General features: G+C 44.2%; 1 long non-coding RNA gene across 1 annotated transcript; it reads right to left on the bottom strand.

The window, feature by feature from the left end:
• Window positions 1-3,796: 3,796 nt before the first annotated feature.
• On the bottom strand, window positions 3,797-11,358 carry LOC119303356. The gene is made up of 11 exons (XR_005147889.1): window positions 10,761-11,358; window positions 10,343-10,377; window positions 10,185-10,233; window positions 9,951-10,086; window positions 9,585-9,754; window positions 9,386-9,499; window positions 8,046-8,114; window positions 7,674-7,732; window positions 5,765-7,595; window positions 5,617-5,678; window positions 3,797-4,202 (listed from the first exon to the last, which is right to left on the bottom strand). It is a non-coding gene; the product is annotated as an uncharacterized LOC119303356 (long non-coding RNA).
• Window positions 11,359-11,773: the final 415 nt, after the last annotated feature.

The following is an 11,773-nucleotide window of genomic DNA, read 5'->3' as shown; positions in this document are numbered from 1 at the left end:
CCCAAACACTGCCACCACTGCCCGACAGAAGTTGTAGAAACACTCTATACTAGTGGACTCGGCCATGCGCCCATAGTCGTCGAGTGAATCACTGGGAGCTCCATATGCAAGCATCCTCATCGCTGTCGTGCACTTCTGGATGGAGGTGAATCCAAGAGCGCCAGTGCAATCCATCTTGCACTTGAAGTAGTTGTCGAACTCCCGGATGAAATTCACAATCCTGAGGAAGAGCTTTCAGCTCATCCAATAACGGCGCCGAAATGTTCTCTCGCCATGAAGTGGAGCATCGGCGAAGTAGTCGGAGTAGAGCATGCAGTAGCCTTGGAGACGATGCCGGTTCTTTGCTTTCACCCGCCCCGGCGCCGAGCCACCTCGCCGCGGCTTTTCATTGCTCACCAGCAGCTGGGCGAGGGCGGCGAGCACCATGAGATGCTCTTCTTCCTGGACGTCGGCCGCGGCTTCCTCCTCCAGCAGCGCGGCGAGCTCTTCCTCCTCATCCGAGTCCATCGCCGAGACAAGCAAAAAGCCGAACACCTTGCGCTCGGTGGGCGTGTACCCGCCGTTAAACCACGCGTCCGCGGCCGGAAACGCCCAGCTGCTGTGGGAGGGGCTGCCGCGGTGAAGCGCTGCTATTTTCCGGCGGGGAATGGCTATCTAGCGGAGTAGGGAGGCGGCCGTCGCCGGGATATAGCTAGTGGTGGCCGAGGGCGCGGGGGGTGCGAGGCGAGTCGGGGGAAGAAAACCTTGACTTTTCCCCAGGCGTGCTTTTCCCTAGCGCCGGAGCCCCCAACTGCTCCCCAGCGCGCCGGGTTCGGCCTGTGACCGCCGGGCGGAAAAAAGGTCCGAACCGGCAATTTTCGGCGTCCTGAGGGCGCGACTGGGTCGTTTTTTCGGCGCCGGCACCGAAAAAGTGGCCCGGGGGGCCCTGTTGGGGGCGTGGCTGGAGATGCCCTTAACATACTCATCCTACTCTTGGTTCTGGTCATCGGTCCGGGTAATCAACTCCTGACCAACACCTTCAACAACTACCATGAAAACATGCCCCTTCTTATTTACCCTTTCATACAGGAACTCAAACAGGCCTCCCTTCTATTACAACGTGGAAATCAATCTCAGGATTCAAGCAGCAGTCAACATCTCGGCTGCTCAGAGTGGCATGAAGAGTAATGTGGCCCGTGCTCCTGCTCATAAGTATGACAAGACCGATGCCATTCACAACTCTCACAGCCCCCACATGTGCCACGTTGATTGCCTACTGAGCAATTTATAAAGAGCCTATGCACTGCACTCAACAACGCAGTTCAACATACTAAGAAGACTAGGTCCGTAAGGGTTTCTTTTTTCTGGTTTTTTGGAATTATTTTTACCATGTTTCTTTGAGTGACGCGTGTGCAGGTGCAGCCCTTGTTTACCTTCACCTGTTCAGCTCATCGTAAGGGAGAGTTCCTTTGCTTTTTATATTTGTTTGACTGGCCGGTTTGCATGGTCAAGCTGACGTGCCTATTCTATATTTCCTGGGTTTCCTTCATTCGACGCGTCTCCGTATGGGCATGCAGGTCTGCGCCATGCACCTCGCCACGTTTGCCTCCACCGCTTTGACCGGTCTATCTCTGTCTCTCCCGAAAATTCTAGCTCAATCCCGTGTCGTGGCTCTGTCAACCTATGTGCGTATAAAAAGCCCCCCGTAGCGTGGGTCTCTCCAGTTACCGCTGCACCCAGACCGCTCCTCACCAATACGCCCATCTCTTCTCCCGATGCTGCCCTCCAGCCGAGATCCCATGGCGCGCTACGTCGCCGCTCCGGCTGGCCGGCTGAGAGGTGCGCACAGGCTACAACATGAATCGGGAGAGCCATGTACCATCGCCTCCCATGGATCTTCCCCGGCTCCGGCTCCCTGCCTCCCATGGATCTTCCTCGGCTCCGCCCCCCTGGCCTGAAGGCAGATAAACAGCGGTGGCCTTTGCGTGATCCAAGGTGACACACCTGCAGCTGGCAGCGGATAGCTCGCTGCCCTGTTGCTCTCCATCCTAATCGGCTCCCCTTGGCCTTCCCCAGCTTCGGCCCCGGCTGCCGGTCCCCTCTATCCGCCCGACGGCCGTCCCTCCGCTGCAGCGCTCTTGCAAAGGTACGCATCGCATCTGCCTTTCCTCTCCTCTGATCTGCGTGGTTTCTTTGTACAGGTAGATGAGTTATTAGTACTAGAATTTCAGATCTAAAGTTGGTGCATATGGTACAGATTCTTAATCTGAGAAGAATGTTCAGGTATTGCATGCAGGTCTGTGGTGAGGACAAAAATTTGGGTGTCTAGCTCCTTGCATGAATGTGCAAGGAATTTAGAACCTGCATCTTTTCTTCAGTATACCATGGTATATTTATTCTTGATCTCTCCTTGACGTTGTGTTGCATTTTTCTCGATGGAAGTAATTTTGGTTTAATTTCACATGATGTTAAAAGAAATAAACACATGATATGTTGAATAGCTGACATACAGAGGAAATGCTACAGCTTGATGATTATTGCAGTACTACATTATTTTCAGGTATGTATTGTTCCTTTTGTGATAGTTCTCTCTCCTATGAAAGTAAAATGAATCATTTTTATTTTTTGAACAAGGTTGCTCTCTCCTATATAGAAGTAAAATGACTCATTTTTAATTCTTTGAACAAGGTTGCCGAAAGTAGGGCGCTCAGCATTGAGGCATTATCACTTTTTTAAGAAGCTTCGCAAAATCTGCTTACTAGAGAAATCTAATGTAGGTTTGTTAGCCTTATAGGGTACTAATATGCTGAATACATGATATTAAATATACAGTACATTGCACTGTGAAGAGTATGTATATACTATCCACACAGGATTTAGTATGTCACACTTGACTTCATCATCCTTTCTTTTCAGATGTATTCTTTAGGCATACACTAATGTGGTAGCTTGGTCATATCCTGTAGCTAATTTAGTCACCACAATACTCAGGATTTTTTCCCGGCTTTGAATATAAATAACTTCCACTTGCCATTTCACATGACAAGCACTACATTTCATTTATTTATGGCCTACAACTTATTATTTATGGATAGTCACAACTGAAGTCTTTAGTTTTTGAGTATCATAGAAGAACGACATTACTTTTTGTAGCGATAGAACAAATTGATCAATGTTTGACCTTTTTTCAGCTATTATTGGAACACTAAGATGCACAAAATCAACCTGTATTAGAGCCAATGGTCCTTTCCAAACGTGAAATCTTGCATGTGTTATTTATCAATTCCAAAAGGTGATGGTTGTGTTATTATGTTAGAAAAGAGGTACTTGTACAATTTTGCTACTAATTTTGGCTAAGGGTTTTTCGGTTCTCATCTCTATATGGATATGCTTTTTTCAGGTTAGTGGTTTAGGAGTTCCTGCCAAGACTGGCTTTTGGAATTTATCCTCGTTTCGCCAGTTGGGCTTAACAAGGACATAATTGATTCTTTGTTGGTAATTAGAAAAAGATATCTGGTTGGAGAAAACTTCTCTTTTGGTTAATTGATTGTTTCTGAATTTTAGTAATCTTTTTTAGATTTTCTTTTTTCAGGTTAGTAGTACGGGAATTCCTGTCAAGAACGACTTTTGGAAGTTATGCTAGCTTCATCAGTTGGGATTTCTGTATAGAACTAAGATAATTTATTTTGGTGCTTGCGATGAGTATTAGACAGAGGGGTGATGGACACATACTTCACCCAGTATATTTGTTCATTTATGTTGTTAATTAACTAATTAGGCAAAAAGCCTCTATCTGTATGGTGTTTGTGATATGCTCTCAATTCACCAAACACTAAATACCGGGTTGTGCTTTTCAAATCTAGCAAATTAATTTTCTCTATTGCTTCTTTTCCAAACAGAAGTATTAGATCCACTGTGCCATGAGTCATACTATCAAAATATTATATAAGCCGCACCGGATGATTATAGGTAACTTATATCAAGAACTTTGTTTTAGCAGCACAATTCGGATAACTTGCAGTTTTATACCAACGAAAAAACTATTACATACCAGATCAAAGATAGAAGCCAGGCTGAACATTGCGATCTTACAGATCTGCCAAGTGCATCCTCATGAAATAGATAGTAGCGTCGCTGATAAAAAAAGTAGATCGGCCAATCTAGGTAGCATCAGAAGTTGTCTCCATCGGAAAGAACACTGCCTAATGCCATCTTCTAGAAAGCTGGACATGCAAAAAATGACAAGAAATTAGTGTTGGACATTTCTCTCTGTAGCAACGAATAAATTCATTTTATTATTGTATAGCCATGGTGGCAATCTTTTTCGGATAATAACAAGAAACAATTCGCTCAAATATTCTCATCAGAGATAATATTGTGGTCTATCAGAAAAAAAAATGTTAGCTATTTAATTAAACAGAGAACTCTGTCACTGTAGCAACAGATGCTAAACAGTCAGACTACCTGACAGAAAAGTATATATAGAGCAGTTAAATTTCTTCAATCCAAAAATAGATGTAGTGGTAGATGTTAATCGTACAACACGAGGATGATGTAGTGGCAGGGAAGCACTATCTAGGACCGTTTAGACACTAGCTAGAAGAGTGTTCTGTCTACAACCGTATAGAGTTTAGACACTAGCTTGAAGAGTGTTCTGTCTACAAAGGTATAGAGAGACTAATAGTTTCATTTCTCATCTTGACAGTCAGCTACAAGAGTGTTTTGTCTCATTTCTCATTTTAGCATAATGAACTGTGATTTTGCCCACCAAATTATACACAAAGACATACAGTGTTAATAGCTGACCAGAATATGGATTTCCTTTCTCTGTCATGATGTGCGGTACATTTTGCTGCCACCTGGTGGTGATAGTCAATCCCCCCTTAGTACTATCTTATGTTAACCCTTATTTTCACCATATTTCCTTATGCAGAGCCAAAGAAGGAACAAATAATCAACATAACCAAAAGAAACAAATTTAGGATTTGAAGGATGGGAGCCAACACTCTATTAATATTATGAATGATCTGAATTGATCGTTTTCTTTAAATAAAAAAACACTACCAACAATGCCAGTCACCCTGAATATAAGAATTTAATCACTATTTTTCCTATTATGAAACGAGTCAAGTGCCCAAGTCCACTTATCTGCTTACTAAGCATCCACCCAGGAACTGAGTATTCTAGAAAAAAAACAATAACTCGTCAGGGATTCAGGAAAGCTCAACACATGCAGAAGAAGCCAAGGAAGCGCACGGCCACGAGAACAGCAAGGGAAGCAAAGGAACCGAAGCTGAGGCACCCAAAGCGCCGGAATTTGCCATCTTCGCCGGCCAGCCCAAACACGGCCAGAATTCAGGAGCAAGGCCGGTCTGCTCACCCCATGAGCAGCTCCACCAATGTTGGCCCGCAGCACCACGAGAACATGAGTGAGATGCCGAGAATCATATCTGTCAGAGGAGGCGAGGCGGGAGATGTATTCAATCAATTGTACTAGCTATCAACATCGATGGACAAATCACAGCTACAGAACATCATACTCTAAATTCTGTCCCAAGAAAGAAATCGACAAAACTGGAACAAATTCAGGCATCCGAGTTGAGCAACTACTGAACCGAATCGACAAGGATTTTATACCTTGAAGGCGTAGGCTTCAGCCTCGGAAAGAGCCCTCTTCAGCTCGCCGTTCCGGTACCTCTCTGCAAGCGCAACCATAACAGCAGCGCATCAGTTCGATTCGATCCGCTCTTCCACCGTCGGCGGGACCCTTTGCGGTTTCTCTCACCTCGGAGGCGACGACAGAGGGAGAGGACGCCTGGATACCGCCGGTGCTCGCGAGCGCGGCTGCCACATCCGCGACGACGGCAGTGGCGCCACAATCGTACAGGAACTCCATCTCCTCCTCCTCCTCCACGGCAGTGTTCCCGCGTCCATGTGAGGGGGTTGTCGCTGTCGGGAGGAGCTCGCGTAGGCAGGCCGGAGGTGGCCGGCGGCCGGCGGAAGGTGGTGGTGGTCTTTCGCGGTGTGATGTTTAGCTTAGCACAACCAGGCATGAGGCAACGCAACAGCGAAAGCAGAGGAGGCAGTGCGCAGCAGGGGGGTGGACAGGTGGTGCGCACAAGGGGGTCGGTTGGTGGACAGGTGGTGTTGGTGACTTGCTACTCCTAATTTATTTTTTCTCTTTGTTTTTGTTTTGTTTTTCTAGATAGTAGTAGAACCGAAGGTAAAACACAATTGGTGCTGAAATTATTTGTGTAGCTGTGACATTCTATATCTTCAGAAATAGAATCTCAAGGCTGAGATTATAATGCTACTACTGATATGGGCTGGCAGAGTATGGTGTTATGAAGATACACCTTTGTCAACCAATATGTTGTTACATTTATGGAGGTCTTGGCATGACAGCACCAATGTCCAAAATACGTAGTACTAACAAGATGGATAAATGCAAGAAATTCTCTAGATACTAATAGAAGTATTTTACAATTCGGATAGAATATGTTGTACGTGTACTTTATTCTCAGTTAATCATTCAGTTGTGTTTTTTTGCATAATATTGACAATATATTCTATGTTGGCTGGAATATGCAAGGTCGTGTGGATGATAACAGCGGGTGCAATTCTACCAACTCCAATAATTTTTTCCATTCAGCATCATGTGCAGATTTAGTTTTCTGAAACATCTATGACAAGTTAGTGTGCTTAAAGTTTTGCTAACTTCCAACTCATGTGTTAATTCAGTGATCACCATGGGAGCAACATAAGCTGTGTAGTGCACAATTATTCTCTTCGCCACTACAAAGATATACACATGTTGAACATACAACAAATTCTCAAAAACTTCACAAAAACAACAAACCTCATGCAAATCAACAGGGCCTTGTATGAACTATTTTGCCATTAATAAAATTTTGAGACGACTTACAAAATATTAAAAACTAAATAGCTTATCACTCCTTGTGGCGCGGCGTGCCGCCGCGCACTACCCGCTAGTATGAAACTAAGCTACAAAAAAGCGTCTGCTTGTCTATATACATCCGTATGTAGTTCTTATTGAAATCTCTAAAAAGATTTATATTTAGGAACGGAGGGAGTACACGCTAAGATAAAAACACCAATGCTTTTCTGGACTTTATTTATTATGACAGTGACATTCCAGAATAAAATACAAACAAAGAGAATCATTGTACCTTGATGCCGTTAAATACAATTGCAAGCTCACATACATTCTTGGAGCACCTAATCAATGTTTCAACAAAAACTGCGACAAGAAGATTAGTTGATCTCCTTAAAGAGGTTGTCATAGAAGAATCTTTGTGACAAACAGAGGAGAAAGAAGATGAACAATTCAATAAGTGTTAGATGTGAAAAGGAATGCATGCTAGCATTGTGGTAGTGCAGTGACATTTTTTAGAGCAGATAGTAGTGCAGTTACATGCAAGAGTGTTTAGCAACAATCATAATTTGCACTGGAATACAGAATACAAACAAGTAGTGTATGGATATTGAGCTGAAAGAACCAGTCATGGGATATACAGGCACTAGCGTCACTACTGGTCCAAAGATTGCATCAGCCTCGATGAAATTGCTCACACCCTTCGGCCTTGCAGACAACACTACAAGAAGAGGAACTCAACCACATCATCTATAAAAAGTGTGAAAAGAAAAGGAAAGCGAATTGTGTGTATGCATACACTGGAAGACGCTGCGGACCAGTTCCTAATGCTTCTCTCGGTCTTGCAGCCATCGGTTTCTGTGAGCAGGAGAACAAAGAAAAACAAAGTGCAGAGCTTAATCACTAAGGCATTTCATGAAGCACGTAAAGATCTAAAAATGAAGTGGTTCTGGATTTGGGTTGGGAAATTGGCTGAGCAATTATGACCAGGCTGCAGGAATAAGTCCTTGCCAACATGTAAATTATCCAGTCAATAGTAAATGGTCTAGAGTTAATGCTAATCAGTTCTGCATAGAAAATACTTTTGTAAATAACCCGCCCTGTTTAAACAAATAAATTAGTAATCTGTTATTAATCCAGGACAAAGTGAAATAACTGAGGGGCTATGTACATCTTCCACAGTCCATCTTCCAGAGATGGTATAATTAACTTCCCTGCAATCTTGGATACATTCTGAAATCTGCAGAAACATATATCCAAAGTCATGCTGGTTCTCATGGTATGCGGAACAATCAAGCTAAAGGCCTATGTGATGAATCTTTCTATAAGCAAGTGAACGAAATGTTGCAGAAAGAAAAGGAGGAAATGAACCGCTACACACAAACACATACTCAACATCAGCTCAACTGTACCATGAAATGGCAACCATTCCTAAATTCATCCTAGCTAAAACAAGCATGAGTTTGAACTAATAAATATGCAGTCGAGCGACACAACAACGAAGGAGAAAAAAGAAGAGAATAACAAGGTGGAGCAAGTAAGAAGGTTCGCTGCACCTCAACTGTTGATGACTAATTCGTTCTTGTCAGATAATCTCCTTGAGACAAAGCCTGTATCCATTCTCTCTTCAGCCCACAATCCTAGAAAGTGGGTTCCCTTTTAATCCATTTTATGTTTTTTTGGTTATGTTTTTTCATCATTATTATGATCCACTTGGAGGATCCCAGTAACTACAACAATCACCTTTAGCTATTTTAAGCATCACTGTTGATGTCTAACCCAACACCACTAATACAGCAAAGGTAGATCAGATTACCAGAAAGATCTATATGAGAAACAAGATCATTTCTAGATTTCAGAATTATTACTCCCATACTACCATTCAATTAAAGTTAACCTATAGCCCGTGACTCGAGTCAGATTGTGAAACTCTCTGAAATCTCTTCAATCGTTGTGACTATCCATATGGTGATGCAAAGAACATAAATTTGCAGCCAAACAGTACAAATCATTAGAACTCTTCCCTCAAAAAAAAAATCATTAGAACTCTTGTAGTAGAAGAAAACAGGGGAAACACAGCTGAACTCTACAGTGTAGTTCATCATGTGCTGCAAGATGGAGAACACGACTAAAGAGGCCAGGCTCCCTGAGCATGATATGGGCGCGGACCTGGCAGCGTCCGTCGCATCCGACACCACGATGCCGCAGGTGTCCAACAAAATCCGAAGGAAAACAGTGAACACTAATGATCACAAGAAGTGCATAGAAAATCCATAGTTTTGATATATAACTATATAAGACAAGATTATTTTTTGCATGAAACTGTATCTTATTACATAGAAAAAATTTCTATTATTGATTATGAAGGAATATATTTAGCCTAACATCTTAATACTTCAAGGTTTTAACAAAAGAAGAACATACAGTTTAGGAGTGAATGGACTACATGAGTATGAGAAAAAAATGATAGCCATTACTGCATACTGATAAACTTCATGATCTAGTACGCACCACACGATCGCCAATAGCTCCTTGGCTTCTCTTATTGGATTGACAGCATCTTAATTTTAAGCTGCAACATCACATACAAGGCAAGCTGTGTCTCAACGCTTCCTGAGATTATACCTGCAGCGAACAGTCCCGTACTTGCAATCCAATGAAAGTGCTGAAATAAGTTGTCTGACTTTAATAAACAACAAGATACATCTACCTCTTGTGCGTCTTCGGAGGTTCCTTGGTTTATTTTGCCATGGTAGGATCAACACGAATGGTAGCATGAACCTTCTTGTATAGTGCTTCCATGTCATCAGCCGCAATCCCCTTCTTGATGTACTCACTAAAGTGAAATTGGTACTCCTCAGGTTCTTCATCAGCTATTGACTGAAATAAGGGTAGGGCAGAAGTTAAAACAAGATTCAGTAACCTGCTTCAGAAATAAGAACAAAGTACACTGTTTTAGGATACTTTTATATGGATGAATCAGGCTCAGAAAGAATTCATGTATACAACAACGATAGCCCAGGGGAACGAAGAATGGCATTATAATAATACCACAAGGACAATGGATCCAACTCACCTTCATGCAGTCTGCAACATGATCTTCATAAATGTAGTTGCGGTGAATCTCAGTGTCCAGCCACTTCTCATTCTTCTTGAAGCCAGCAAATCTCTTGTCACTGTGCGGAATATCAAGACCACCATCCAAAGTCCCCCTGCAGCAGCACACAGACTGAAGCAGGTCTCAAACTGATAAATTGTATGTTTCCCTTAATAGTTTAGAACCCTCCTAAATAGAATAAAAGAAACATACCAACACCATGCAATAAATTGAGATTAGGCATACTCCATCAGTGAGCCTCCTGCAAAGCAATTGATCAAACAACATTGTAGTAAGCTAGTATATTTTTCTTGTATTTCGATGTTTACCAACTACACAATTTAAAAATGTTTATTATTTAGATTTCTAACCTGTCAAACAAAATCATCAATCGTGCATTCAAGATCTGTAGGTAAACAAAAGAAAGGAAACTTTTCACCACAAATCTCATCTAGCCATTACAAATCATAGCATCAGAATAAGAGAACAAAGTTTAGCAAAGGGACAAAAAAAATTATAAAGCACTACAGTAGCAGCTCATCATGGCAATCCTGGAAAGGAAGACTTGTAAGTGTAGAAGAGGTATGTGCTGCGTGGGCGCAAATAGTTCTGCATATTGGACTATGGTTGTGTTGGCATTTGGAATATATATTCCACTTTCAGTGATATGTGTACATGGAAACTTCTCCATGTAGGTGTAGTCCATACATAAGCTAAATCCCTGGAATACCTACCAATTTAATATATATGCTTGAATGAAGCTGCAAATGAGAGGAGGTGAAGGCAAACCTGAACCGCCTCGGCATCCTTGTTTCTGCTGTGTCGGGAAGGAAAGGGTTGCGGAGCGTAGGAGATGCATGGAGTCCCCATTGCGCACCCGTTGAGGCCCCCGCACCACCGCGCGAGCTGCCGTCTGCCCACTGCACATGCACCTCGAGGAAGAGGTGGAGCGCAGCCTGCCGTACCTCGCGCCCGAGCCCCACCCTCCTCGTAGGTCCTGATCTAGAAGCGGATCGAGCCACCACCAACCTTCAGGTCGCGCCCTACCTCGCCGGGGCAGGCCAACGACGACTGTTGACCCTGTCATGTCCGTTGTCGCGCCTCCCTCTCCTCTTTCCTCTCTCTTTCTCCCTCCTCTCCTTCCATCAGTCTTTCCCTCTCATCTTCTCTCTCTCTTGGAGATAGAATCTGTCTCCTTCCTTCCCTCTCCCCCTCTCATCTACTATCTCTCTTCTGCAGATCGAATCGATCCCCTCCTCCGGTTGACAATGTCCAAGTTGAGCTCTTCCTCCAGCGGCTTCCTCGCAACCAGGGCGGCGCCCCCATCACCTGCTGGGCTTGCTGGGCCTGGGGCAGACGAAGAGGGCTATGCCTAAGAGAGGACAACGAGAGGGATGACGAGGCAGGTGGGCGACGGGTCAAAGCGACACAGGAAAAGGTAACAGACGACCCAGAAAAAAAGAAGCCTCCAGTACGCCTCACGATGCGACGCGGCATGGCGATGGTGTCCCTCCTCGCTCCATACTCGGCACGAGCCAATCCAGACGCGGGAGGCCACACACACACAAAAAAGCAAGAGGCAGGACAATGACGCACGGGACCAAGGAGAAGACAACCCCACCTGCAGCGTCACCGACAAGCGAACCACAGGGGCGAGCGGGAACCGCATAACGCGTAAATCGCGCATAGCGCCCACGACGCACGAACGCGGCGCGGCAGGAGAGGCCGCCCGTGCCCCAAAAAGGCTAGGCCGTCCCTCCCCGAAAAAGGCTCACCCAGCCAATCGGCTGAGAGACTGAGCC

This window comes from Triticum dicoccoides, chromosome 5A, assembly GCF_002162155.2.
Source record: "Triticum dicoccoides isolate Atlit2015 ecotype Zavitan chromosome 5A, WEW_v2.0, whole genome shotgun sequence".
Classification (NCBI taxonomy): domain Eukaryota; kingdom Viridiplantae; phylum Streptophyta; class Magnoliopsida; order Poales; family Poaceae; genus Triticum; species Triticum dicoccoides.
Note: the sequence above shows the minus strand (reverse complement) of the source record. Positions and strands in the feature narration are given on the sequence as shown.